Here is a 26,612-nt window from a genome sequence, read left to right on the forward strand (position 1 = left end):
ACATGCACATAGCCAGGGCTGGGGACGGGACGGTCTCACCGGTAACACAGCTGTTCTGGAGCAGGGCAAGTAAAGGCGAAGGGTGGACCCCGCCATCCCACCCCCCGGTCCTCTGCCTGCTCCAGTGCCTCTACAGCACAGAGAAAATACAGTGCAGCAGTGAGCTTCATACCCTAAAGGGATGGGGAGAGCCTCCTCTGTTTGTCTGCACCTGACAGGCTTCCCTTTCAAGCGCATACTCAAAGACAGATGTCCCCATGGCCAACAAGCTCCTTGGTCCTAACACGACCTAGGAAATGGTTCATATCTCAGGTACCTGGGAAGCTGAGACAGGGGGACTGCTACCTTGGGTTTAAGGCCAGCCTGGGACTATATAATAAGATCTTGTCGCATTAAAAAACAAAAACAAACCAAAGTGAATATCGAATGTTTTCCCCATTGTCTATGGCCCTTCCTGCTGAGTTCATTATCACGTTTAGTTTTCACCTTAGCTGTGGAAAAAAAAATCTCTAGAAACAATAATGTAAAGTGGTGTGGCAGGAAGCTGAGATAGAAGCTTGTGAGTTCAAAGCCAGCCAGCCTGAGCTACTTTGAGACTCTCTCTCTCTCTCTCTCTCTCTCTCTCTCTCTCTCTCTCACACACACACACACACACACAGGTGGGCCTGGTGAGAGAGCTCAGTGTGGTTCTGAGCACTGGCTGCTCTTTCAGCAGGCAAAACACCTGTGCACAGGAAAGAAAAACAAAAAAATGTAGAGAAAAAAATGATCCATTTCAAAGAATTGTTTATGTTTTGAATTCACAGACTGATGCTTAGGAACATGCCTGGGTGTACACACTGGCGCCCATAGTTAAGACATCCCTGCCTCTTTTCCTCATGAAACGGAGGTTTTCATCAGCTCCGGAGCGTTTCCCCTGCCCTCCTCCTTCCTGTTTGCCAGCCAGTTTGATTCCTGGTACCTGCAGCTCCTGAGTCCCAGATGAAACCCTCCTCCGCTTTCTGCCTTTTGATGCCACCTCTGCTACACTCTGCAGGTCCACCCTCCTGACTGGCATCCATCTAGTGGGCTCCCCAGCCTGACCTGAGTGAACTGTGTGTCCACAAAGAGGTGCCTGGGGATGCCAGCCCACAAAAGAGGCCCCTCAAGTGTCTGCCCTGGGGTTGGGTGGCCGCTGAGCTCCGTAATCACAAGGCCAGTGTCTGCGCAGCCCTGGAGATCTTGACCTCACAGTCAAAGGCTGTTCTCAGGTGACTGACACAGCTCTCGCCAATGGAACATAAAGAGAAGTCAGTTTAAGACTTCTCATAAAAGGCGAGAGTTTGTGAAAAGACCGAAAGCCAGGGAGTCTTAAGACTCTGGTCCCGCAGCTGCTTGCTTTGGTTGTCCTGCGACTCGCTGGCTCTGCTGTGTACAATGACGGAGGTCACAGGGAATGGCGACAGTACTCACCTCCTGCGGGGTCTTCAAAGCTCTCTGTCTCAAAGCCACCAGACTACCTGTTGGGCTTCTGAAGGTGCCCAAAGGAATGATGACCTTTTGACCTCAGAGAGCCAAACCTCCACCTCAAATTATACAAATGCCCCGTCTCTGAACATATATGTGTGTGTGTGTGTGTGTGTGTGTGTGTGTGTGTGTATATGTATGTATGTCTACTCCTGAGCCAGGAAGTCTGCCCTTGTGAGGATGGGTGACCAAACCTCCAGCCCCCTTCCCTGGTGCTTCTGCAGCTAACTCAGCCTGCTTTCTTACACAACCCAGGAAGGACCACCTGCCCAGGGTGGCCACACCCACAGGCTGTGGACCTGCCCACAGCAATCACACATCAAGAAAATGCCCTCAGAGACTGGCCTCTGGGAACTGAGGTTCCCGCTTTTCAGATGACTCTAGCTAGTGTCAGGTGGCAAAAAAAATAACAGAGTCTTGCTGCAGAGCTCAGGCTGGCCACCAACTCCAAGTCCTCCTGCTTCAGTCTGTGTGGACTGCTAGGATTACAGGTATGTGCCGCCGCCATGTCAGCTAAAATAGCCTTTCTTTTAGAAAATGATGGCAATTGTAGATTGCAAACTGTTTTAAAGAGAGAGGGAGGGAAGAGGGGGAAGAAAATCCTAAAAATTCTTTTTCCTCTCGTTTTTAAATGTTGGTTTTCTTAGCTTTTGATACTCAGAACTCTGTGTTGAAGCTGGCTGGCTGGGCTCACCTTGAAGGCCCAGTAACAGTGGGCGCTGCTGGCAGCTAACAGCTCACCAGCACCGACGGTTCAGTTTCCAGGAAGTGGCTGTGGTGGCTTGAATCTGCCATGGCTGGGGTGGGGGCGGGGTTATTTGCATCATGAAATCCACAAAGGTTAAAAATACTCCCCTACCCCAGCTGGCTGTTCACCGGAGCTTCTGCTCTTCAGTGGCGAGGCATTCAGGCGGCTCCTGCCCCTCAGAGCCCACCCAAGACTAAAACACACTTCACTCACTGACTTACACATGTATCCTGAGAAATGTCCTCTCACTGATCTTTTAGCCACTGGATGATCCATTTCTGACAGGAAGATGTCTGCTCTGTCTCAACAGGAACCGTGCCTGCCTAGTGACACATCTCGGGTCCCTTCCTTCTCCAAGGAGATTCCATAGTCACTGTACTCAGGGAAGGGAAAAGTGTGAGAGTGTAAAATCATTCCTCATGAAAGGAAGCCAACGGAGAGCTGAGACCATGCCCTCCTCTTGCCTGGGCAATAGAGTTCAGCTAACATAGCAGGCTTTGGTGGCTGAGGCATGTAACCCCAGCTTTTGGGAGGCAGCGGCAGGCAGACAAATGTTCAAGGTCATCTTTTACACAGCATGTTTGAGGCTAGCCTGGGCTACGTAAGAGCCTATCTCCAAGGTGGGGGGGGGGCAATTAATAAAAATACTCCGTAATTTTACGAAGTAAAAATCACCAGGATATGAACTTATATTTATATTTTTTAATTTACATTTTTATTTGCTCTCTGTGTGTGTGTGTGTGTCAGAGGACAACTTGGAGAATTCAGTTTTCTTCTTTCCACCATGTGGGTCCCAGGGATTAAACTCAGGTTATCACACTTAGTCATCAAGCTTTACATGCTAAGCCATCTTGCTGGGCCCATGAATCTTACCAGATGTGAGAGTCTGAAGATGACTCGTCCTCCCTTCCCAAAGTCCGTATGTGAAAGGTTTGATTCCCCAGCTGGCGGCGCTATTAAGAGGTAATTAGGTCATGAGTGTGCTAAGTTCATCCATGATTAATAAAGACATGGACCATTAGGGAGAGAAACAAAGGTTACGTAACTCACAGCTATCCCCCACTTCATCCTGTAGCTACCAAACTCCTCCTCCTCCTCCCGAACCTCATAAAAGGAATTCCCCAAGCAAAAACTGGGGTCCCTTGAGTGCTCTCTCTTAAAGGCTGTCTGGCAGTGCACCCAAAATTTGTACTTTCTCTTTGATCTTAATAAAACTGTCTTGCTTCTTGTGTGTACACCTTTCAAACTCCTTGAAAAAGATGCCAAGAGCCTGGGAGCACCACGCCCAGACACCGACCACCAGAGACCCCTCTGAAGGGTGTGTCTTCTCCTCTCTGCGTCCAGCTGCAGAGGGAAGCCACTCTGACCTCCACTGCCACATTCAGTATCACCTCAGGCTCACATGCTTACTGGCCCACACGTTCTAATTTGCTTGCTGTTGCTATGATAAACGAAATAGCAACGGGAGGCAGGGGAGCCGTTCATTGGCTTGCACAGCCTGATCGCTGCCCGCCATTGAGAGAAGTGAGGTCAGGAGGAACTCAAGCAGGAGCGGAGGCAGAAACCCATGGAGGAACACTGCTTGATGGCCTCCTATGCAGTTCACGTCAGCTGCCTCCAGCGCAGTCCAGGCCTGCCTGTCAGGAGGGCAATGGCCACTGCAGGCTGGACCCTTCACCCACAGTGGGCTGGGCCCTCCTACATTAATTGGTAATGATTTTTAAAAACCACCCCATAGATACACCTATAAGCCTATAAGATGAAGGAGGTTTTCCCAAGTAACAACCAAGATTAGCCTTCATGCCAGCCATGTCTGAAACCCTGAGTCAAAACAGACCTTTCTTTTTCTCCTCAGCTGTTTCCCTCAGGTATTTGTCACCACAAGTGACAATTACACTTGGCTTCCGGAGAACTTGAATTGCAGTTACTTTATGTGTCCTTAATTGGCACAAGTTCACATCCGAATTGGTGGCTAATACTTCCGGGTTATCTAATATGTTATTAATTTGTGTTGCTAGTTTCCTGTGTCACCTGTTTTCCAGATGGCATCAGTGTAAAACTTAACCTTTCAGTCGTTACCAGAAAGAGACCCCCAAAGCCATTCTAAATTAGCTTTGGGGGTCCTTTTTCTGTCTCAGGGGTGGTGAGTATCCAAACCTTGTTTGTTCATGTCTTCGTTTTACAGAGGCTTCTGCAGCAGTGCTGTCTTGCTTTCAAGGTAGTGTGTGTGCCTGTGTGTGTGTGTGTGTGTGTGTGTGTGTGTGTACTAGGCAAGGGGCTCTCCAGCCAGCTTGCGCTCAAGTTCCTGCAAGGTATCAAGGTATCAGGAACTGGGAATGACACCGTAGTATCTGCTTCCGGAGTGAGCCGAAAGCACGGTGGTGCACACCTTTAATCCTAGTGCTGGAGAGGCAGAGGCAGGAGGTTTCTGTGAGATTCAGGACAGCCTGCTCTATATAACTGAGCGCTAGGCTACCCCAGGGCTACACAGTGAGACCCTGCAAAAACACCATAAAAGCAAAACCGAACAAAATTCCCAGACACAACACCCTCCAAGTGAACAAACAGACGAAAACTATTTAAAAACGTGCAGAGCGGAGCTGCTGTAGTAGTAGTGGGCCACTGGGTTCAATTGCCAGTATGGGCAGAACACAAGTGTACACACACACACACACACACACACACACACACACACAGCCTGTACTGTGTTGTTATCACAGTCTTTCTGTGCTGTGAGGCAGCTGCTGCTGGAGGGCCACACTGCCTTGCACAGTTAGGATTTGGCTGAGAGCCGCCTTTCTGACTAATTCAAGCGAACACACCAGGTCCCTTCATCACGTCCTTGCTGGGAGGATGTGATGGGTGATGCTGTGATGCTGATTTTTCAATCTGGCTGGATGGGAAGTGCTTCCGGGATTAAGTGAAGCACACCTCTGGGTCTGCCTGTGAAGGCATTTCACATAGAGCCTTGAATAAGGAAGGGTGCCCCCCACCCCCAGCTGGTGGCCCCCTCCTGTGGGCTGTGACACCCGGAAGGAGGAGAGAGCTAGCTACTGCAAGCCTATCTGAAGGGCTCTGGCTGGCCCAAGCGTGGGGAGTATGGCACGGGCAGGCCTTTCCCTTCCCCCACTCCCTCTGCCTTGCTAAGATTACGTCCCTAAAGCTGGCTACCAAGGTCTACTCTATTATTTGGCCGCTTTCTCCTCCTGAGGCTGACCACGAAGGTCCAGCTATCAAGGTATTGAAGTCCAGTAATCAAAAACCCCCTTTGGCCACCCTAATTAACACGTTTAATCAAAATTAAACATCTCATCCTATCACTTCCTCTTTTACCTTTATAAACCACCATTAGCCTCTGGGCCTCCTCTGTCTCCTCTCTATCGAGAGGCAGTCCTTTGCCCTCCTCAGGGACAAATATTCCTGCCCCTTCTCCTTGCCCGTCCCCCCAACCTCTATCTCTCATCTTTGTCTCTTATTCTCTGCCCATTGCCTCTCTGGAACAAATAAATCTCCTTTGTGCTGAGACCTTGGTCTTGGGGTATCCTAGGCCGACTCCTGGTCCTGTCACCATCTTTCTCTTCCTTTGGTTTCCTACTCTCCCCCACCTTTCTCCTTTTCCCTCTCCTACTCCGCCCTCCCTAACTCCCGTAATGTGGACTGCCCTCCCCACCCTGTCAGACCAAAGCCTCTGGAACTGTGAGCTGGGTAAGTCCTTCCTCCTCGGGGTGTCACAGGAACAGGGAGACTGATGGACACAAGGACTTCCTAAACTGTGTCACATCAACTGGTCTTTTCCAACTGTCTTTCCCAGGCTCGCTTCATTTACGGGTTTTTAGCTGGGCTCCATCCTCTAAAACTTCCTGTCTGGGGGAACGGAACTACTTGTGACTTTAGAATTCTATCAGTCTGTTCTCTGAAAAGGTTGTGGAGCTGTCAACCTTCCTGTTACCAGTGGGAGTGGTCTACTCTTAGCGCCTGGTTCTGCTCCCATCTTGTGGTGTTCAGTTCTGATCCTGAAGGGGAAGTTACAGGATGTTCCCTGGGACAGAAGGGATGAAGTGGTTGGTTATGATGTGCTGTCCTTGGTTAGAACAGAAAGAATTGAGGACTTTTCACTTTTTTTTTTTTTTCCTTCAGGAGAAGAGGTTAATTAGACTAAGGAAAACAAGCTCTGGATTTTCGAAAAGGTAAAGATCCAGCATTCTTTCCAGTGCATGTGGTTCCTATATAATTGTATTGGGTCAAGAAAAAACAGTTGAAAATACTCAATAATCAGGACCTAACTCCCTGGAAGTACTGCGGAAAGATGTCTAGAAAGATGTGTTTCTATACACTGCATATACCACGTATATACACCTTCTTTAGTGTCTCGGCTGTAATATGTACGTATGTATGAGGGGAGGGGGCAAATTGTGGTTACAGCCTTACGGTAGACAACGGATGCTACCTCATGAGGCAATCACAGCAGTGCCTCCACTTCTGCCATACTGTCTACAAAGTTATAAGCAGCCCTTTACTTTTCAAAATTATCATCCTGGTCACTTCCGGGTGCTTGTATGTCATGTGGATTCATTCTCTTCAGCACAAAGAGAGTCAAGGCTTACAGTTTCAGAAGCTTATTGTCGTCGTGGGAGGCGTGGCGGCACGCAGGCAGACATGGTGCTGGAGAGGTAGCTGAGAGTTCAGCCTCTTGATCTGCAGGAGGCAGAAGGAGACTGTGCTCCATGCTGGGCCTGGCTTGAGCATAAGAGACCTCAAAGCCCGCCCACAGTGACACACTTCCTCCAACAAGGCCACATCTCCAAACAGTGCCACAACCTATGGGCCAGGCATCCACACATATGAGTCTAGGGGGGCCATGCCTGTTCACACCACCACACCATCTTACGGTGGCCATTCTAGTTTGACAATGGAAGCCTGATGCCCGTGACAGTACCCCATGTTCTTAAGTAGGAATTTAGGGACTCCCTGGCCCTTAAACACCTATGCTAAGGCCAAATTCTTGGCAGAGCGAGGCCTTTCCCCAGTTCCCTGGCCATCAGGCAACTGAGATTTATTTCTGGAGCTCTCTCTATTCCAGCTGGCCTTTACTCCACCCTAAGGGTTGTGACTAAACGTGTCGGCACCTGCAGCTTCATCCCCCGGCCAGAACCTCCCCACTATTTTGAAAACATCCCCTCAGTCTTTCTGTCTCCCTCTAACCCCACCCTGGGGCTGGGCTAAGACAGCACTTGGGTACAGTGCCATAGTTCTCGCCTGTGCTCTCTCCACCTCCGTCCGTTGTCTCAGTCATGAAGCAGAAGGCTGCACAGGCATTCACGGGCACACAAAGTTCATTGTGAGGGTAACGGGAGCATGGGGAGTGAGCAGTTTCAGAGGTTTATCGTCACAGCTTAGTTCAGACATCCATCCTCATGCTTTCTCTATGATGACACAGACCCCCTCCCGGCCTGGGCCCCCCGCCCCTCACACAAAGGATGGATGATCCTCAACTTATAAAAGGTATTGCATCCAGGTAAATCCATAGTGAACTGAAATTAGGTCCAGTAAAAATGTACCTGGCACCATGGCCTACTGCATCATACACACCAGCCTACCACACCTTGCACACAGGTGCACTGCACCCAACACCTGCCTAGCACACTAGTCTACATGCGTGCATCAGTTCCTCACACTCACCAAAGCCACTTGTGGAAAGATGCAGCTAGCTGTCACGTGCCTTTGAGCATCACTAAACAGGATTACACTTCCTGTCACTAACCTGGGAGGAGGACAGAGTACGGTCTCTACTGATTTTGTGTCAACATCCACATCACCAGAAAGCTAAACAAACAGACAATAAAGGAATACACCCGTCAGAGCCCACGCCCATCGTGGGGACCACCAGTGAGCCCTTCAGTTCATCTGCTCTCCAGGCCGGCCCTGCCTGCGCCTGTAGTGACCCAGCCCTTCTTAGCACTTCCGCCCATGGCCTTTGATGAGTGTGGGCTGGGTAATCGTGCCTCATCTGAACTCAGCTCCTGTTGTTCGGGTTACACCACAGGGACAGCCACCACCACACCTTTCTCGACCTTTATCTTCTTGCTGATGCCATGGGAGAGAGTTGGACTCTTGCTCAGGGAACAGAACGATCCACTGTACTGCCCGTGTTCCCTGCTCTCAAGCTTCTGTGAACAGATGTGTGGGTTTCTCAACACCTGCTAACTCGAGGTGTCAGTCATGAGTAGAGGGGTCTCAGCTGCCCACAGCTGCTGTCTGACTCGGCTGTATATCCGAGGGTCCATACATCCTAGGTCCCCACAGCTCCCTACTTGGGCTCAATAGTTTCTTAGCGTGGCTCAAAGGACTCAGGGGAAGGGGTGACTTTCAGCTGCAAATTTGTTATTTTCTACACTTATTTATTTTATTTTTGTGTGTATGTGTGTGGTGTGTGTGTGTGTGTGTGTGTTGATGTGTGTACATGTGTTACAATGCATATGTGGAGCTCAGAGGACAACTTTGGGGAGTCAGTTGGTTCTCTCGAGGAGTGGTTGTCAGCAAGCTGAGTCATGTCACCAGCCCTTGGTTGCCAATATAATTACAAAGGATCTTTTTAAAATATGTATACATACTGGGTATGTATACATCAGTGCAGGTGTCTACAGAGGCCAGAGGTCAGATCTCTTTTGAGCTACCATGTGGGTGCTGGGACTCAAACCCTGGTCCTCTGGAAGAGCAGCCAGTGCTCTTAACCACTAAGCCATCTCTCCAGCCCACGACAAAGGATCTTTTTAAAGGTACAAATGAAAGGAGATGGAAGAAAGGCACATAGCAAGGCAGGGGCACGGGCCTTCCACCTCTTCTTTGGACAGCTGCCCTCAAATGCCTTTACATGCTTAATGACACCATTGGCTAGTTTTCTGTCAGCACGACACAAATAGAATCATCGGGAAAGAGGGAAGCTCAGGAAAACATCTCCAGCAGATTGGCCTGTACTTCCTGCCTTGACTTCCCGCAGTGACAAACTGTGACCTGAGAGGTGCACGCCAAAAAATCCCTTTCTTTCCCGTGTTTCTTCTGTTTGTGTTTATCCCAACAGAAGGCCAAGTGCGATAGACATCAAGACATTTTCTAAACTTGGGAGTTTTTATGGAGGCTTCATCCTACAAACACAATTGATTATTAAGTCACTTCCTGTCCCTTCCTCCTCAAAGAGGACCAGATAGAGTTAAAAGCTTGAAGCCACAGGGGTCCCTTCCACTGTGGCTTAGGCCACAAGGTCATAAGACAGAAGGTCAAACACAGTGGGAGCAGGCAAGATGCAGAGGCCCATGGAAAAACCCAAGGTGTATGTGAAAAATCAAAGCCCTCCACTAGCAAGGTCCAGAATAGTGTTGCTTCCCTTGCCTAAAGGAAGATGACAGCCATGGACCACTGGCGCAGCTGTTGAGGGTGCTAGGATGGTACAGAGATCAAAGCACAAAACAGGGTAAGGAAGACAAGGACTTCTGAGAACCTCCAAAGCCTTGGGTTACCCACCGAAGACCTCATCCAAGCAAGGCTGCCAGCAAGAAGGCCAAAGCTAGTAGGTTCAGGGTTGAGAAGACGGCCACTCTGAGCTTTTATTCTCTAACAAACTGTCACAATGTTTAATCATAATTTATTTATCAATAAAGACTTCTCTTTCTGTTAAAAAACAAACACACAAACAAAATGCTTGAAGCTTCTAACTGTGGTGTGGTCTTTCTGGTGACCAGCCTCATGGGAGCCCACCAAAGGTTGCCTCCAGAGAACAAAGATGTTCCCATAAGCTAGGAAATTCCAACAGATCAGGAAATCTGCGTCAGGATCTGTTGCTAAAGACCAAACACTAGATTCAAAGGAGCAATTTAGCACCTCAAGTGCTCTGTGAGAATCAGGGATTCAGGAGCAGTCTGCTGGGAACCAGAAAGGAAGGTGGACACACACTCTTCCTGCTCTTCCTGTCCATCACATCATCACACTCCACTTCCTCATCTATTTTTCTTTTAGCTGGCTCGAAGTCCAGCCACTTTTAAAAGACTTGTTTTTCTTAGTTTAAACTGTGTGTGTGTGTGTGTGTGCACACTCATCTGCATGCTTGTGAGTACTGCCTGAGCACACAGGTGACCAAGGAAACCACATCCATTTGATACCGGTTCTGGAAACTGAGCTCAGAGTCTGTGAAAGTGCTCTTAACCACTGAGCCATCCCTCCTGCCCCAAGTCACTTTTTTTTGTCTGTTTGTTTTTTGAGACAGGATTTCTCTATGTATTGAGCCCTGGATATCCTGGATTCACTTTGAAAACCAGGCTGGCCTCGAACTCACGAAGATCTGCCTGCCCCTCTCCCGAGTGCTGTCCGAGCCACTCTTTAATGAAGGAACTTTATTTAGTAATATTGGAAGAAATATTGGTGAGACACATACCAATATTGGAAGGAGCAAACAGGACAGTTTATGAAGATTCTTTACTATTCGAAGGAGCACAAGCTAGTTCCCCGGCACAGAGGCTGAGTACTATTCCCAAGGAGCCATTACACATTTTAAGGAAAAAAAAAATTACAAGAGAGGACACCGACGGCACCAAGAAGAAAGAGGCGATGAAGAAATCAATGCAATGTATGCTGCTTTTTCTTGTTCATGTGTTTTTTGCAGCGCTTATGGTCGGACGTTTAAGCCTACTGTATACCTGTATACCAGGTATATTCTCTACCAATCACCCACATTCTCGGCACTAATTATCCTAACTGATATGGGTGGAAGAACAGTGAACCCCATAAACACGACAAAAATATGTTAGAAATTTCTGTGAGATGACTTTTTAAAAAAATCACTGTAATAGTCGAAGTAATAACATAATAAAATTAATGATGAGGTTTGGCTCCTTTGGAAAAAGCCCTGAAAGAGTTTAACTCATGCATATAAAAATGCTGCCCAAATTGATGCTTATTTCCCAACCTGAATAAACATGAGAGCCAAAGAGAGAACTTGTTTGTATTGCTTGGATATAATGACACTTGGGTACTTTGTGTCTAGGATAATATGATATTTTAAAAAATCTGTCTATATTTCTAATACAGAGCTCATACCATATCTTAACTGCAAATATTCTACTCAGCCAGAAATTTCATTTTCTACGATACAACTCAATTTCCATATGCTAAAAGCCAAAAGTGTAGAATTACAGAAATTTCAGGATGCACAGCCCAGGCTGGCCTTGAATTTACCACATAGACAAAAAAGACAAACTGACTCCGTGCCTCCGAGTGTGCTGGGTTACAGGTGTACAGCACCATGCCTGGCTTCTACAAGGGTATGTGAAAATAATTATAGTGGGTTAGGGAGATGGCTCAATGAATAAAGCACTTGCCAAGCATGAGTTAGAGTCGAGATACCCGGAATCCACATAAAAGCCTGTTCTGTGTGGTGGCCCACTTGTAATCCTAGTGTGTAATCCCAGAGGCAGAGTCAGGGATGCCGTGGGGCAAGCTGGCTAGCTGGCATGTCTGCCCTGGCGGGCTCTCCTCAGTTCAGCGAGAGACCCTGTCCTGGTATTTAAAGTAGATGGAAATCAAGGAAGACACTGGATGTCAGCTTCTGGTCCCTACCACATGCACACACCTATCTGTATACATACGTGCTCTATACATGTGAACACACACACTACTTATGCCTGCCTACCACAGAAACATACAAACACTTTTTACTCACAAAATTAAAAAACAAAAACAGAAGTGCAATACTATAGTGAATTGTGTAATGCACACGGTTTTTATAGCTCTGAGTGCTACGAGCAACAGTGACTGTCACTTTGGGGGCTCATTATGCATCAGACACTTTGACAAAACATCATATTATGTTGATTAAATACGAAGCTAATAGTGTAATGTCCATCTCACAGGTGATGTTAATGGTCAGTGACTTTAAACAACCTGCCCCTGCTGCTTCACGGTAGTATCATGCTGTCTAGTATGAACAGGGTCAGCCTCAGGATTAATGTGACTAGTGTTCATACATTCCCTCCATTGGGATCAAGCTGTGGTCAACCAGCTTGAGTTACCATCACCCCAAGTGGTCCTGCTTCTGGGGTGGTCATCCACAGTTTGTTTTCATGCCTTAAGGAAAGTTGAGACTACCTGAATGGGATACCCTAAGCATTTCCTGTCCCAGTTCTACCCTTTAGTTTTTAATTAATTAATTGGTGTGTGTGTGTTACCTGCGGAGGTCAAAGGACACTTAGAGGAGTTCTCTCCTTCTTCTATGTAGGAAGGAAGGACTGAATTCAGGCCATCAGGCCTGGTGGAAAGGCCTTTACCACTGAGCCATCGCACTAGCCTACGGTCACCCATTCTTCTTCCATAGGGCCTTGCTGAGGCCAGTCCTCCTAAGTACCTGAGGAAGTGCTCCCTGTTCATCCTCTAGTAAGCCCTGTGTCTCCTCCTCCTGAGCTGGGTGCTCCTTGGCAGGCAGGCCAAAGGACTGGGACATGGCCTTGGGCTGGGTTGGTTGGACTGAGGAATCTGGTAGCTGGTTTGGGGATTTTGCCCTCTTGCCTGAATCATGGCCGACTATTAGATTGGCAGATTTCTGGTGGAAACAAATGGTACCCACATATGTGGGTGTCCTGGGAGGACATTATGCTCCCCTTTTTACAGAACACTGGCCACATTGGCCTTGGCCTTTGTGGACAATCAGAACAGGGAGAATTTTCCAACAGGTGCTCTATCACGAGCCTGCAATTTGCCGAACTTATTGGCTACCATCCATCTATCGTACAGAACCAACTGTGGCCGTGCTGGCTACTGTCTGCCTTTAAGGCAGTGTTTCTCAACCTGTGGTTCGCAAATCCCTTGGGAGAGAATGACCCTTCCACAGAGGTCACATATAAGATATCCTGCATATCAGGTATTTTCATTACATCACGTAACAGCAGCAAAATCACAGTTATGAAGTAACAACGCAAATAATTTCATGGTTGGGGTGAGCACGCCATGAGGAATTGTGTGACAGGGTCGCAGCGTTAGGAAGGCTGACTACAGAAAGCCACTTATACCCACCCTTTGGCTATCAGACTATTGAGACAGTGGTTCCCAAGAAACTGAAGTTTCCCCTGGACTCTCATGCTGGGAGAGGGGAAAGACCAGGGCCCTGGTGCCAGCCAGCAGGGAAGCTTTTCTCTCAGGAAGGAACTTCACAGAGTTCTGATAACTTGTCAGAACACACTGCAGGAGGGATTGAAGTGTAACAGTTATGGGTCCGCTGGGCCTAAGACGACACCTGGACCAGGGCTGCCTGATTTTGTATTACCGCTTTCTCTCCATTTAAACCTAGAACTTCTCCCCAGGTCCTGAAAACGGGCTTGCAGTAGGGGTAGCGGGGCTGTTTCGTCCTCTTGCCAGGGCAGCCACACTGAATGAGTCTGCTCTCTGCTCTCACTGTTTCTCGTCCCTTTAGTTAGCTTTAGTTAGCCTAACTTGGTAGGGCTGCCAGACCCACACCTGACTCCAAACAACGCTGTCTGGCAACCCTGGCATGCCTCTCCAGGACTGGCTTGAAGCTGTTCAGCCATCTTCCATTCTGCCCTGGGAACACCCCGGAAGAGCAGGCCATAACGCTTAAAGGAGGTGAGCCGGTAAGTGTGAGGAGAGGGTAATGGGCGCGGACCTGACACAGATAAGCAGGCGGTTCTTCTGCAACAGGAACTGACTGGGCCAGCCTGTGAAGGAATACTGGAGGGCTCACGCATTTGTGCCGGTTCTCGTGAGCGTGACTGTTGTTTCTATGAAGCGCAAAACCGGTCTCTGGATTCTTGTGTTAACATGGGACCTGGCGGCCTCTGCGGCAGCCAGGTCTCTACACGAGTGCCCAACCTTTGAATTCAGCTTCCCAAACTGTAAACTACATCAACCTTTACTTCATTACCCACTTGTGTGTGCTCACGCGTGTATACAGTGTCCATGGAGGACAGAAGAGGACACTGGATTCCTCTAGAGCCAAGGCACAGGTTGTTGTGAAGCACCCAATGCACTGAATTTGGGTCCTCTGCAGCAGAACCTCCTAGTCACTGAGCTATTTTTCCAGCCCCAGAAACTTATTTTCTTTATCAAATATCTAGCTTGAGATCTTCTGTTAGAGCAAGAGAAAATGGGCCAGAGTCATGGTCCAGAAGTGAGCGAGGGATGAGAGACAGCAGGTGTTTACTGGTGGAGTGGTGGTGTGGTAGAACCTCCAGCTCACAAGGAAGCAAGGACGTAGAAGGGCTCAGCACACTGGGAAAGTTAAAGAAAGAAACATGAAGGATGACCAAAAGTGTCCGATGGGATGGAATAAAATATCTATTATGTATAGACTAAATCTTTCTGATATCAATTGGGTTAGCCTTTTTTTTTTTTATACATCAAAGTGATTTTTTTTTTCAAAGAAAATGCAAGGAAATGACACAAACAAAGCAGCAGTGGCTTTGAATGCCAGATAAAGCACAGTTTAATTTAAAACAGCGGCACGGTTAATGATGAGCACGCTCAGACGGCGTACCATCCAAGGTGAGTACGCTGATGCACGCAACAGTCCCAGAGCTCAGGAGGTGAAGCAGGAGAACCACACAGGTAAGGCCAGACCGAACGCCACACAGCAAGCTACACACTGTCTCAAATGCCTAAAAATATGTGGAAAATGTGTTTATTACAGAAGCTGAATGTATAAAGTACTAGGAAATATAAAGGGAGCATCATAAAAATACAATTCAAAGACGGCATTTTAGCATATTTTATTGGGAACTGTCTAGAGCCAGTAAAGGAAAAAGCTAACAGTCCAGGTAAATAGACCTCAGATAGAACTGTGGCTTGGGACGTAGGATCCACAGTATGGTGCCTTGGCGTGGTGAAAACTTTAAACTGAAGAAATGTAAGAAAACGGCGATGAAGGAAGGACCCTCGTACGAAATAGTACCTAAGACCCTGGTGTAAGAGTTAGCCTCTCCTGCCCAGGAACACTCTCTTTCAAGATGAAGGGCGGGGTAGGTAGGGTGAAAGGGCAGGGCAAGAATTGATGTGGTGAAAGGGCAGGTTAGGCACTAGTAGGTGAAAGGCAGGATAGGCACTGGTAGGTTAGCAGACTGGGTAAGCACTGATAAATCAGATAGTTGGGGGAGAGACAGGAAATGTATTGTTGGGGTAGAGGGCAGGGCTACAGTAGAGTGGGTGAAAACAGAGCTTGTCCCCTCCTACCCACTGCCCACCACATTTCACTCTGCATGAAACGTAGCAGGAAAATAACATAGTTTAACTATTTCCTCTGGTCTCAAGGCCATTTCCTCATGAAGGCGTCTGCGGCGGTATAATATATTAATAACCGTGTGGGCTCTTCTTTCGTTCCTCTGTCTTTTGTTCTGAGGGCCTCGGCCAACAACTTAGAACTGTAGGAGGAAAAGATATTTTTTTTCTCCTATTTTAAGCTGCAAGTTCTTAGGAAGTACCAATTAGAAAATATCCATATTTTTTTGTACATTCAAGCAACATTTTGACATTTGATCAGATTCCCCATTATAAAAAAAGAATAATTTTTTTAAAAGGTCAGATTTTGTAAACCACATTTGCTAGTAGAAATGAGAAGGATGGTAAAATTTCTAGATGTGTTAGGAATTAAGTATCTATTTGATCTGTGGGCTCCAGTAATGAACTTAAAGTGTGAACTGGAGTTTCCAGAAAAACGCACACCTACCTCAGACCTTCTACAAGGTCGGCTAGTTAAAATTTCAGTGATGGGTCCTGGAGAGATGGCTCAGTGGTTAAGAGTACGCATTGCTCTTGCACAAGTCCCAGATTTGGTTTGTAGCACACACCTATGCCCTCTCGTGGCCTCTGAGGGTACCAGGCATGCACACTCATAGACATACACATAGCAAAACATTCATGCACAAAATAAAATAAATGCATTTTAAAAATATTTTTGTCATTTTATAAGTACAGATAAGAGGGCTGCTGAAAAACTTTACCCAGCAAGTTACTGAAGGAGATGCTGAGACTCATACCCAAACTTTGGGCAGAGTGCAGGGAATCTTAGGAAAGAAGAGGGAGATAGAAAGACCTGAAGGGGACAAGAACTCCACAAGGAGAACAACCAAAATATCTGGGCCCAGGGGTCTTTTCTGATACTCCAACCAAGGCCCATGCATAGATAACCTAGAACCCCTGCGCAGATGTAGCCCATAGCAGCTCAGTCTCCAAGTGGGTTCCCTAGTAATGGGAACAGGGACTGTCTCTGACATGAACTCAGTGGCCGGCTCCTTGATCACCTCCCCCTGAGGGGGAGCAGCCTTACCAGGCCACAGACGCAGCCAGTCCTGATGCGACCTGATAGGCTAGGGTCAGAGGGAAGGGGATGAGGGAGGGGGCCACAGCTGGGATACAAAGCGATTAAACTGCAGTTTATAAAAATATAAATAAATTTTTTAAAAGTGTAGATAAGCTGGCCTAGAGCCAGATTATCTCGGGCTAACAGCCCCTCAGTAAGTATTTATGCCCCCATTATGTGTGACCCAACATTCTTGTGCTATGAGGGACTACTAGCTTCCACCCTCACACAGGCTAAAAGTGTCACAGGAGAGTGAATCAGGCCAGTGACAGAGATTTCCTATACTTCACTTACTAGCTCTTTTCATCGCGTATCTGAAAATACCTTGATTTGTGGCTTTGTTTGCTTCATGGGATACAAACTCCAGGAAACTGCTACAACACTGGGACCCAGTACCCAGGTAAACGGACACTGCATCTCTGGGCCATGGTCCCTCATATTTGGGTTCAGAATAAACCATTTCTTTCTGCTTTGAAGTGACAGCTGTGTTTCGTGCTGATCACAAGCCACTTATTTCCTTTTCTTCCGTGGATCAGCAGAGCGATTACTCCTCTCAATAAAAGATGCTTTTATTTTGAACACAGCTGACCGGGAAGTTCCTTGTTTGGTTTGTTCATCTTGCAGCAGGAATGAGTTAGATGGTGCTGGACGGGGCTATCCTCTGAGCCAGACTGCTGCCACCTTCGGGAGGTCAGAGGGAGGGCAAGTTCTAGATGAAACCCTCAGAACTCACAGCACAGTACTGATATGTTTTTGTTTTGTTTTGAGGTGGGGTTTCTCTGTGTGGCCCTGGCTGTCCTGAAACTGGCTCTGTAGACCAGGCTGGCCTTGAACTCCCAGAGACCCACTTGCCTCTGCCTCCTGAGTGCTGGGACTAGAGGTGGGCACCACCGCTGCCCGGCCACAGCGTTGGTCTTAACAGGTGCATCTGTTGCCCTGTGATTACCATTCCAGTTGCCAACATACTGTCAAATCAATACCCACAGTCAAGCTTTTAAACTGATTAAACGTCCATTCTGAGCTCTGTGCTGTAGGAGCCCTGAAGACTCCTCTCCTAGCCTGTCTCCTTCCCTCCTCCTCTCCCTTCCCTTTGCTTCCTTTCTTCTTTTTCTGTACCGGAGACTGAACTCAGGGCCTCAAGCATGCTGGATAAGCATTCATTCTACCACCAAGCTTTCCCACCCCCACCCTTAAGATACCTGTGAGTCACAGCACACGGACACAGGTACATAGCTGGCTCTGCATTGCTCTGAGTGAACTATCCGGAGTGACTTTTCTCTCTCTCTCTTTTTTTTTTTTCAAGGAAGAAGCAAAGTTTTGTGAGAGTGTGACTCAAATAATTAACTTTTGTCCAACTTCATGTATCAATAAAGACATCAAGAAATTAGTCATAAAAGCCTATGTAAATCAACCCTTGAGGATGTTAAGTCATGGATAAAATGTGGCTGTTCTGCCCTAGGAATTAGTTTTCCTTTCAGAAAAAGTATTGAAGCAGGAGATGGTCCCTGTTCTCTCTGGGGTTGCTGAAAGGCTGTGTGTCAAATTAGCCTGGGAATGTCTTCCTGACGCATGCACACTCCCTGATGACATGTGTGTGAAAATGGGAAAACCTCCATGAGGCTGACAGAGACGAAAAGCGATTTTGGTAAAAGTGTCCATTGTGCAAGTTTTACTGACTACATTGGGGTCATCTCTGCCATCGTGAGCAGCACCACATGGAAGAACACGCAGCGGGGACATGGGATGAATTCCTGCATCAGTACTCCTCTGGTGAGACTGGGTCTAGACTATGTGTTGAAGGGTCAAGAGACAAAAAACAAACAAACAACAACAACAACAACAAAAAACCCCACCATCTTATTACAAATCACATCACATTTGTGCTTGGAAGATGCCAGCAGATCATGATAAAGATGGAGCAGAAGCCTGGTTGGTGACTTGCAGACTGGCAACCGAATATTTGATCCCTGGCATGCAGAAAACATTTGGTCAATGTACACAGACAGGCTTTTGAAATGTACATTTTAGTCACGTGCAAATAAAATGTTTGAGCATTTTGTTTCAACGGGCCAGGTCGCTACTGTATGAATATATATATACTTTAAAGGGATGGCAAATGGAAGGGCATTTAGATTGCTCAGTTACAAAGGACCCAGGGTAATGCCTCCCTCATCGTCCCCACTCTCAGACAGAGCACTTAATATTATGGGATGCTTCCAATGCCAAGTCTTCCCTGTAGCTGAGTTGAAGACAGAAGCAAGACAATCTCTGACGCGTGGACCAGTAGGATTACAGCCCTCAGAGTCGAAGCTTATTTAAATCTCGTTTAGCACAGGACTTAATTTTGTTTATTTGGTTTCTATGCCAACCAGCTAGCAGGGCTCTATACAACACTAATTCCCCAGGGGAGAACCTTGAAGTGATCAGGCTTTAAGAAAGGATAGATGCCACATTGGAACTCAGAGGCTGACTCCTTTTAACCCCAGTCTTATCTCTGTGCTTCACCCTGGCTCCCCATGGATGCTTTTGTATTGCTGTTTATATATCTCTACCCCTTTTCAGGCTATGTGCTTACTGTGTCTTATTAATATTTATATTTCTTTTTACTTCAAAAATCTTCCCCTAAATCTCTGAAGTCTAGGCATAGGGTGCTGCTTGTTAAGCACAATGAATCAAAAATGGAGGTTCAGAAGAGTTGATGTTCGGTGGAAGCAATATGGAGGCTGGCAGTGTGGGAAGAGATGGACATCAAAGGCTCACACAGAGGAAAACCCTGATCACTCAGGGCCTCTCAGTGCAAGGACAAAGAGGTCCCCAAGAACAGCAAAGAGAAGGCTGCTCAGAAGGACCACATCGGATCACCAGAAAGGCTTAAATGATGCATGAGAGGCTTACAGAGGGAGGGGGTGACACTTAATCAATAAACGGACAGAGATGTTTTCTTAAGAGAAGGCCCGGAGACAAGGGCACAGCAGAATGGGTGCTGTGGAAGCTGTCTGAACAATGGAAGACACTTGGGACCAAGAGACTAAGATGGTGCCAAGCTTCAAAAGGTGTCAGGCTGGCTGGCAGCGCAGGGCTGTACCTTGGAAGGCATGGCTAGAGTGTTTCTGAGGGGTCACTGGTGGCATTACAGCAAACACATCAACGTGAAGGGAGGAAAGGAGACGGCCTCAGGAATGGTGTCGTATGTGCTTCCTTCCAGTTACGTCCTTCTCACACGGAACTCTAACTGGAGCAATGGTGCAGGCACCATGAAAGCACCGCCAGTACAGACAGCACCCTGCACTCTGGACCACAGCCACCTTGCCCAGCTCCCACCACAGTCCAGACTCAGAATTAATGCTCAGCCAAAGCTGTCTGTCTTCAGAACGAGATACGGAGGCGTATATGACAGAGATGGCCATGTTAGTGTTAATACACATTAGGAAAATGCCGAGCAATTTGAAATGATCTTGCCTCAGTTCCCGAGTGCTGCAAAAGCCAACCAACCAACCAAACAAAACCAGTGCCATTAACAACCATTCATGGCCTTTCGACTTTCCCAGGCATAAATCTACACTTTTGTAGGAATCTCACCAGAAAACCCATTTATGGCCTTTGTGCAAACTTAGCGGCTTCTGATTTTATTAGATTGTAATCCCATCCAAGGCATCCCCAGAGCCATCTTGCATCCCAGCTACTGAAAAATGAAAGGGTTAGAGGAGCGATGGGGTTCCCAGAAACCTAAGCCTGCTGAACAATGACATTAAAAAAAAAAAAAATCCTATATCCAGCCATTTCAGGGAGCCCACATCTACCTCCCAAGCATGCCTTTGCTTTGGCCATCTTTTCCTAAACTCTCAGGCTTAAGTCTATATTTAAAACGCCTTTAATTGAATCACTAAGTCTGTTTCACTTAACTGGCTAGTCCCTAAACACTTTCCACGGTCAAAGCTGTTGAACCCCCTTCAGCCTGGCTGAGATCCCTAAAAATTTAGGGAAACTCCCCCAGGTTGCTGAAGGTGCAGCGTGGAGCTGGGTGTCTGTTTCTTTACTGCTGACACAACCTAAGAAAATATAAAAGGAACAAATGGGCCCAGAGCTAGTAAAAGTATGGTAGTAAGCACAGATTGGAAAAAAAGAATACTGAAAATGAATGAAAAGACAAATTATTTCTTTGGAATGTTTCTTTTTTTTTTTTTTCAAAGTAGTTTTATTTTTATTTTTTTCTGCCTTTCTCTGATGTTGAACACGCTTTGTTTACTAGTCATTTTTTTTTCTTCTTTTGAGAACTCTCTGTTCTGTTCCATAGGCAATTTTTTTTTCAATGCAATTTATTCAGGAACCTTGAACAATTATCTGACCCTGGGTAAAGCCAGCCCACTTTAAATAGCCTCTGGGTAGCCAACCTCAGCATGTCACGTGGGCAATGCAGATAGGTCCACATACATGGAAGCAAGCCAGATCCTCAGCCTTAGCCAAATGTGGAATTGTTCGTGACAGAGAGCACTCACCAATCGGGAAGGTGGAAGGCAGAAACCAGCTCCATCTTTCAGGCGCGGCATTACGCAGCTCTCTACAGTTCCCCCTCTTTGTTTTGGACGCATCAGGCAAGAGTAGAGGTCTGATCTCTGATATTAGAAATAAATTGGGACTTTGTACTGATGTTCATTTAGGTGTCATCCACCCAAAGAGCATCAGACCCGTCTTCTTAAATACATATTTTCAGTCAGACAGACAATGATAATCAAACTACTAAAACCAGACATGAGGCGATACATGGCCACAGTTCCAGTGCATGGGGAACACCTTAAAGGCAGGTCTCTGAGGGCAAAAGGATTAACTGGATGGGAGAAGACCCTCCCACAGGCTGAGTAGTACTTTCCAGCAACAGTCCAGACAGGAAGAGGTCTGATGGGGAAACAGTGCTGGTTTTGCCTGTCTGCCTTTCCATTGCTGCTGCTGTTGCCAACCTCCACAGGTAACACAACTCAGAAGATCAATTTTCTTGATAAAAAAAGATGTAAAAATCTCACGAAAATACTTGAAAATGGAACTCAATAACTTGGTTTCATACTAAAAAATGTAATGATGGCTCAACACATGAAAATCAGCAAGCCTGTAATAGCACATCAAGGACAAAATTCACATGATCATTTTAACAGATGCAGGAAAAAAACAGCAAAAATTCTAGAGAAACTAAGAATAGAGGAAACATACCTCAAAATAATATAAACCATACACAACAAACTACTCACCAGCATGACACTAAAAGCATTTTTCCTAAAAACAGAAGTGAGACATGTATCCATTCTCACCATTCCCATTCAATATGGTGCTTGAAATCCTGGCCAGAGCAATAACACAAGACAAAGACATAAAAGAGACACAAACAGCAATGGAAGATGTCAAACTACCCCTATTATAGATGATACACTACTTAAAGGCCCTAAAATTTCACCAGAAGACTCTTAGATCTGATAAGCATGCCTAGCCTAGTAACAGAATGCAAAAATCAAAAATAATCAATTTGGTAAGAAGGAAGCTGAGAAAACAACCTCAATCAAAACAGTGTCCTAACAATAGCCCCAAACAGAAACCAAGAGCTCTCAGCATCGGCTTAACCACAGCTGTTAAAGACCTATGCACCGAAAACTTATACACAAACCAGTAGGGATATTATAGAAGACAGTAGATGGTGTGCATTGAAACACAGGATTGGGGGACTGAGCGATGGCTCAGTGTTTAACAGCACTTGATACACTTGCAGAGGACACAGGTTCAATTCCTAGTACCCACACAGAGGCTCACAACTGTCTCTAATTCCAGTACCAAGACTCAACACCCTCTTCTGGCCTCTGCAAGGACTCGGCAGATACGGGATGTACAGACATGCACCAAGATATAACATTAAAAAGATATGGTATTAACAGAGCAAAAATGTAACTCTCAAAAAAAAAAAAAGAAAAATTAGAAATATTTGATAAGGCATTGGTGTAGAGAAATAAGAGTAACAAGAATAAGCATTCTAATCTAAAATGGGCTCAACACAAAGAGAAATTTCTGCTTCCAATACACATGTGCCTGCGCGCGCGCGTGCGCGCGCGCACGCACACACACACACACACACACACACACCACAAACGGCCAAGAGGCGCATGAAAAGATGTTCAATATCACTAATTATTAGAAAGACGCAACTCAGAGAGGCGCAGGTACCAGCTTGCACCCTTCAGGATGACACAACAGAATAAAGCTGAGGGGGTAGCTGGAGGCTAGAGCGTGTGCTTAACACTCACGGAGACCTCGGTTTAAAAATCTCCAGCACCAGCAACCAAACAACAAAACAAAACAGAGTGAGCATGAGCAAGAACATGCAGAGTGATGAGAGCTTCGTTCCCCTGTGCTCAGAATAGAAACGGTTACAAGCTGCCTTGGGAAACAGTGATCAGAGTTACTGTGTCATCCAGCATTTCTACTTCTGCGTGGATACTCAAGGAATTTAAGCCAGGGCACCAAAACCATGTCTGTCCACCAGGTTCATAGAGGTCTTCCTCACAGCTAAAGCAGGGAGGAAAGTCAAGCGTTTCTGGACAGAATGTGGCACAGATATTGTGTAAAACCCTTGATCATTTTCTGTTTTTTTGTTTTTTGACACAGGATTGGATTGCTTTGTAGACCAGGCTGGCTTCGAACTCAGAGAAGAGAGATCCTCCTGCCTCAGGCGTGTACCATCATGCCAGGCTAAAACTGTTGAGCTTTTAAGGGAAGAGCAGGGTGGTATAGGTGTGAGCCCACCACCAAAAGGTAGACATCCTAGCATCCCACTCACGAGATGAAAGAACGGTGGGGATGGGTGGGCAGCTGTACACTGGGGATTTATCTATTAACGCAGAGCTGCAGAACTCCACATGCGGCCAACCTTATGCCAGGGTACACTGCGTTACAATAAAAAAAATTCAAGAGTTAAGTTAGACCTTCTCTATATGATATAAATGGACGATAGGTTACCTCTAATGATGTCGGAAGTGGTTTTCCTTTTTATAATGTGTGAATGTTTTAATCAAAGGTTATGAATTAATTTTATAACGAAAGACAGGAAAGACTTCTTTTTTCCTGTGTATGTGTTAAGGATACGCATTTGTCTATAGAAACCCGTTTCTCACCCATAGCGTGTTAGATATTCAGGGAAAGTCCTCTGTATGTCCAGTCTCAGGATCTGAGTATCCACGAATAAGAGACAAAGAAAGGAGGTAAGTTTTCCGTAGTGCTCGCTGGGCATACCCTGGGAGGCACTTCAGCGTGAGCTTTACTCTCACAACCATTGCGCAGTAGGTGACGGCATGCTACACCGAGGAAGCGGAGGCTAACAGGTAGGTGCCAGAGACTTGTCTAACTGGTACAAACGTAGCAGAACAGAAAACCCATGAACCTCAGCCCTTTCTGTCCGTCACCAAGAACCTCAGAGAACTGTACTCAATGCGACATTTGCCGAGCCAGATGTGAACACGGGGTGCTGTGTTGGGCACACACGTGCCCGGCTCTGTGTAGGAGAGGCGGTGGAAGGCTTCCTGGAGAAGATGGAGTCTCCACAGAATGGAATACGGATAGATGATAAAGGGTACCACAAGGCATAAGCAGCTCTGTGTGCCTGTGCCCAGACAACCAAGACCGAAGCGCATGTCAGTATGGCTGGAGGCTGACGACGGGCACATGGGGCCTGGAGCAAAGGTGGGCCTTCTTCAAAAGACACCTGGCTTACCCAGCAGTGCTCCGAAAAGGAAAACCTTCCCACCTCTTCGCCACTGTGTGGGGAGAGAAAGGGTTAAGCAGGCTGTAAGCCTCCCATCCCAGTCTGACTGATTACTGCCATGGTAACCCAGCAGCAGCCTGATGCATCAAGGCCCCTTCTTTGGGCACCACAATAAACAGTGATAAAGCATTACCTCGGGGCTGTATATTTCTGCCATCAGTTAAAATCCTGTTCTGAGCCATGCTGAAGACTTAAAAGAAAAACCAAAGTGCTTCGTCCCTCTGAAGGGTAGAGGCTGGCGGGGGCGGAGGATGGGGGGATCGATGACTCTGCACAAAGCCTTAGCCCCACGCGGCGTCCGCCCGGGATGGTTTCTGCGGAGAGGGGACCACCCACTCACCGCCCCCCTTCTTGACGCTAGCTGGAAGAGACGAGCAGAGTCTCGCAATTACTGCTGTGCGGCAGCTGCGTGATGGGTGGAAACCTGCTTCCTAAAACGGTCCACAAATATTTACACGTAGTACCGCTCTCGAACCCACGCTCAGCTCAGGCCACTCCCTCGAAGGAAGCGACGCCTAGAGGAGCTCTGGAGGGAGATTCAGCCGGCTTCACCCCTCAGGGGATGTGAAGTGGGACTTGTACCGACTTCTCACAGCCTACCTGTCAAGAGGGAAGGAAGGCAAAGGCGCCAGGCACCCGTCATGTGCTCAACAGCTGGGAGCAACTGCCATTGTTTACCCACGGTCACAGACCCAGAAGATAACTAAGATCGTAAAGCTACTGAATGGCTCAGGCAGAAAAAAAAAAAAAAATATATATATATATAATCACACACATACACACACACACACACTCTCTCTCTCTCCCCAAATTTACAAGTTGGGGTGGTTTGAATGAGAAATGTCCCCATAGTCACAGGCATTTGAACATTGTCCAGTTGGGGGCACAGTTTGGAGGGAGGGGTGGCTTTGCTGGAGGAAGTGTGTCACGGGGACAAGTTTAGACCCCTGCCATTAGACCCCTGCCACTTCTAGCTGGCTCTCTCTGCTTTGTGCTCCTGGCTGCGAGCTCTCAGCCACTGCTCCATGCGCGCTGCCTGCTGCCCTGCTGTTCCCTCTGTCATGGGCTCTTTGCAATCATAAGCCCAAACAAAATTTTGTCGGTAAGTGGCCTCAGTCGTTACTCTATCACAGCCATAGAAAAGCCACTAACGCGCACATCATCTTCCATCAGTTCTAAGACATGTCTCAGCATCTCTGAAACGAGGATGTGCCTTGCAACACTCGCTTTTCCATCATCATCTTCCTCAACCCTAAAACAGTGGGGAATCCTACAATGGAGGGACTCGCCCATCACAGAACCTGGAGTCCTTCCTCCCACCGCATACACCGCTGCAGGCGGCCCAAGAAAAAGCCAAATTCTACTCCTGGTCAATAAATCTCTTGACAGAAAAGATAAGGCTCGTGGCGGGTCCCCAGCTCATCTTTCTGGCTGCACACCTGTTCCTAAGAGCCAGGGGGGGCACAATCATTCATCTATTGAGGCCCGACTGTGCCATCCGCATCACCTAGTGCCACCATGCCACATCCCCCCCACTTCTCCTTGCTCCGTGGGTTCCTTTTAGAACAAGGCTAAACAAAGAAAACAAAATCACTTAAGATTTTTCAAAAAAATTTTTTTTCTATAGCAGAAAGAATGTAATGAATGTAATTTTTCAGGCTTGTAGAAACATGACGACCGCAGCGGTCTTACTGTGTGAAAAGGAAGGAGGAAGATATTAAGGGATTAGAGGGAGTGGTGACCTCAGAGTTGCTGCTACCACTTGCTTGGAAATAAGAGGTGCAGGAGCACGCGCGCACACGCGTGCACACGCGCGCACACACACACACACACACACACAGACACAATCACACAGACTGCAGAATCTGATTATAAAGCAAGCTAGGAGACACTTGCCCACGGACCCAGTCTATAAGAGCACTGAAATATCAAATCCATAAATCAGAAATACGATGCCAGCCAACAGGTCTCTGAAAGCACTTCTCTGTGGTGGCTGAGATGCAGGTCAGTCTCGTTCCCATCAAAGGAGACACTGACCTTTTTGAGAAATAGCTTAAAACTAAACAAAACAAACCCCAATTCCCTAAGCCTATCTCAAGTGAGTTTTCTGTGGTGCCTGTAAGCACTTCGGAGACAGCCCACAGGTCCTAAAAGCCTGCGCCCGAAACTGACAGTCATGGTCTGGAAAGGGCTGCCAGCACCTGTCCAGAATG

The 26,612-nt window shown here is 47.1% G+C and overlaps 1 protein-coding gene and 1 long non-coding RNA gene across 23 annotated transcripts in view; one reads left to right on the forward strand and one right to left on the reverse strand.

Moving 5' to 3' along the window:
* Positions 1-26,612, reverse strand: part of Pced1b (PC-esterase domain containing 1B) — a 187,552-nt gene that overhangs the window by 97,820 nt on the left and 63,120 nt on the right. For 2 of the 22 annotated variants that reach the window (XR_009593566.1, XR_009593568.1), the window contains exon 3: positions 15,832-18,571. The exons of the other annotated variants lie outside the window; for them this stretch is intronic. The gene's annotated coding sequence lies outside the window, so the exon portion shown is untranslated. Of the gene's footprint in view, positions 1-15,831; positions 18,572-26,612 lie in introns of those variants that run through there. 22 annotated transcript variants of the gene reach the window in all.
* LOC132655984 (uncharacterized) lies at positions 1,871-11,227 on the forward strand. The gene is made up of 3 exons (XR_009593937.1): positions 1,871-1,997; positions 6,392-6,441; positions 10,512-11,227. It is a non-coding gene; the product is annotated as an uncharacterized LOC132655984 (long non-coding RNA).

This window comes from Meriones unguiculatus, chromosome 8, assembly GCF_030254825.1.
Source record: "Meriones unguiculatus strain TT.TT164.6M chromosome 8, Bangor_MerUng_6.1, whole genome shotgun sequence".
NCBI lineage: Eukaryota > Metazoa > Chordata > Mammalia > Rodentia > Muridae > Meriones > Meriones unguiculatus.